The sequence below is a fragment of the Gracilinanus agilis genome, chromosome 5 (genome assembly GCF_016433145.1).
Source record: "Gracilinanus agilis isolate LMUSP501 chromosome 5, AgileGrace, whole genome shotgun sequence".
NCBI lineage: Eukaryota > Metazoa > Chordata > Mammalia > Didelphimorphia > Didelphidae > Gracilinanus > Gracilinanus agilis.
In genome coordinates, this window is record NC_058134.1 from 96,961,983 (window position 1) to 96,965,792 (window position 3,810).

Consider the following 3,810-nt stretch of genomic DNA (forward strand, 5'->3'; position numbering starts at 1 on the left):
CAAGCTAGATTAGAAGGGAGAAATTGTATAGTGTCAAAGAGGACATCAGGCACCTGAGTATAATGACTTGGAATGAAGTCATGAGGGACTAGTCTAGGGCTAGGAATTGAGAGATAGTAATGGGCACCAGAGATTTATTTGTGAAGAAGCAATGGAACTTGCTGATTGATCATAAACAAGGGATGAAAGAGAGGGACAATCTTTACCTGCTTCATACAACACTTCAAGTCAGATCTTCATGGATTCTACGGAGCTGAAATCAATGGGAACAGACCATTGCTCATGGCACAGTTTGGGCCCCTACAAGGGAGTTCTCCCAAGCTTTGGGTCTAAAGGTAGTGTGAGTTCAGAGCTCTTTTTGGAGAGACCCAGATTTGTTTTATTTTGTTTTGTTTTCCACTGGATTATATATGTATTATCAATCAAAACCTATTTCCATAGTAATCATTTTTGTAAGTGAATACTTTTATAAAATCAAAACCCCAAATCACATATCCAAATAAACAACCAATAAATCATGTTTTCTTCTGCATTTCTACTCCAACAGTTCTTTCTCTAGAGGTGGATGACATTCTTTCTCATAAGTCCTTCAGGATTGTCCTGGATCAATGCATTGCTTTCAGTAGGAAAGTCTATTACATTTGATCATCTCACAATGTTTCAGTTTCTGTGTATAATGTTCTCCTGGTTCTGCTCATTTCACTCCACATCAATTCATGGAGGTCTTTTTAGTTCTTATAGAAATCAAATAGTTCATCATTCCTTATAGCATAATAGTATTCCATCACCATCATATACTACAATTTGTTCAGCCATTCCCCAATCGAGGGACATCCCTCATTTTCCAATTTTTTTCCACCACAAAAAGGGCAGCTATAAATATTTTTTGTACAAACAGGTCTATCTCTTTTTTAAAATCTCTTGAGGGTATAAAACCTAGTAGTGGTATTGCTGGGTCAAAAGGTAGATGGTCTTTTAAAGTCCTTTGGGCATAATTCCAAATTGCCATCCAGAATGGTTGGATCAATTCACAACTCCACCAGCAATGTATCAGTGTCCCAATTTGCCACATCCCCTGCAACATTTATTCTTTTCTTTTACTGTCATATTGGCCAATGAGATTCAGATTCATGTTGGATTATACTGATCTAGAAATAGGCCAGTACAAAAGCTCTTCAAAGATCACAGTTTCAGAACTAGGGATTCCCCTATACATTTTCCAATAACAATGTTATGTAGAGATAGGGGGGGAATGTGTGTGTGTGTGTGTGTGTGTGTGTTGATTAGGTGGATTTGGAGCTGAATGAACTTGGGAAAAGTTGAAGTGACCTCAGTCTCCTCATCTGTATAATGAAGAGGTTAAATTAGATGATCTCTAAGATCGCTTGAAGAACATAAATGTCTTAAGAACAGGGACTATCTCCTTTCTGTATGTATATCCTCAGTATCAACAGAGTGCCTGGCGCATAGTAGGCACTTAATAAATTCTTGCTACTTGACAGCTATTCCATTCCAGATGTAAATCCTCTATCTATGCTTCTATGTATAATCAATCCACCTTTGGGCTCTGCTCACAGTGTCTTAGCCTCAGAGTAGGAGAGCCAGATAGCTGACTAGTGATAGATGTTTTATTTACTCAAAGTTCCCTAACCTCAAGGGGCCTTAGATTTAACAAGGGAACAGAATAAACAGTGTATGGCTAACCTTGACCTTGGGAGAGGTTTGTGGTATGGCAAGTCCTCCTCCTTCCCAGCACTTTGATCCTGCCCAGATATTCTCTGCTTAGTTCCGCTGAGGGGCTACTTCGGGGGATCCCAAGGACATGGTGATTCATTTCTAGGACTTTTAGGGATGGCAAATTTCCCTGGCTGCTCCTCTCCATGATAAGATAGACCTTGAAAGTTTCTTTGGTCCTTCCCAGCCCCATGAAGGCAATAAGGGGGTGGAGTGGGATGCTACACATAACAAAAGAAGAGACTGTTATCAGCTGGTGCCTTTAAAACAAAACAAAACAAAACAAAACAAAACAAAAAACAACCCTTACCTTCTGTCCTAGAATTGATACTGAGTATTGGTTCCAAGTCAGAAGAACAATAAGAGCTAGGCAGTTGGGTTAAGTGACTTGCCCAGGGTCGCACAGCTAGGAAGCCAGGTAGGATCTTCTTGTTGATAGCCCTTGAGATGAAAAGTTAAAACTCTAGTGAAGGGTGAATTCTCTAACCCTGGGGACCTAGAGATCCCACCTATGTGGCAACTAGTGCATGGGAGTTCAACCAGGGCAGCTTGCGCTGGGACTCAGGCTGCCTTTGCCCCTTTCTTTTGTGTTTCCTTCCCTTTAGTAAGCAACCTTGAGAGCACCAGAGGGTCCCAGAAGGCCTGTGACTGCTGGTAACCCCAGTGGCCCCAGCATGGCAGAGGCTGATGGACAAGGAGAGTTGCGAAGAAGGAGGAGCTACAGGAGAGTTTGGAATTTGATTAGATTCAGAAATGAAAGATGAAATGGCTAATTGTCAGCCTTGCAGCTAAAAACTGCTTTATGTTAAGAGAATGAGGTCTAACTATTGACTTCTAGGACAACTACATCCACGGTTATGGGTTAAGTTCCTATTAATGTACTCTCTGGTTCTCTTATGTTTGTCATTGTTTTTATTTAATAAGGATAAATCGCCTGTCCTGTACCAAATTCATGTTTGTATGTAAAGTACCTCTTTTATTTCCTTCCTTTTTAAAGAAAGTTCTTGGAGTTTTGAACCCACAATTATTTCTATAATTAGCAAATTTCCTTGAGGTGGGGGCAATGACCCAACAAATGTGGGAAATGGGGAACCACTTCCCTATTGAGACAGCCAGGTAATACAGTGGATAGAGAGCCAGGCCTCGGGTCAGGAAGACTCATCTTCCTGAGTTCAAATCTGACCTCTGACACTTACTAGCTATGTGACACTGGGCAAGTCACCTTAACCCTGTTTGCCTTGGTTTTCTCGTCTGTAAAAAGATCTGGAAAAGGAAACAGCAAACCATTCCATTATCTCTGCCAAGAAAATCCCCCCAAAAAGTCATGAAGAGTCGGACTCAACTCAAAACAACTGAACACTGCTCTATTGAGGTCAGACTTCCCCTAGCAATGAACCTGGTCCAACTACATGGCTGGAATAGAGAAAAGAGTGATGCAGGTGGCTAGTCCTCTCATTCCCAGGTGTGCATAGTAACTGGTCTTGATGCTAAAGAAGGAAAGAGAAGCAGAGTCTTTGCAAGAAAGAGATAGAGGAAGTCTGACCAGAGTAAATGACTTTGAGAGACTAGTCCTGAGCTGGGGCTATGAGGATAATTTAAGAATGGAATATATATGACCTGCATGAAATTCGTACTATGACTCAAGTCTGGGTTGGGACCAATTTTGATTCAATTCAATAAAGATTTATGAAAGGCCTGTTATGTGCCTAGCACTGTGCCAAGTGTGGGCATACAGATAAGAAAAAGAAAGTCCCTGCCCTCAAAGAATTTACAATCTAATAGAGGAAAATAATCCATAAAGGGAAGCTGTGAAGTTGGGGAGGGAGCCACCTGTCTCCAGGGCATGATTAGAAACCAATCAGAAGGGGGCATCTGGGTAGCTCAATGGATTGAGAGCCAGGCCTAGAGAAGGAAGGTCCTAGGTCCAAATCTGACCTCAGACACTTCCCAGCTGTGTGATCCTGGGCAAGTCACTTGACCCCATTACCTAGCCATTACCATTCTTCTGTCTTAGAGTCAATACCCAGTATTGACTCTAAGACAGAAGGTAAGGGTTTAAAAAAAATTAAAAAAAAA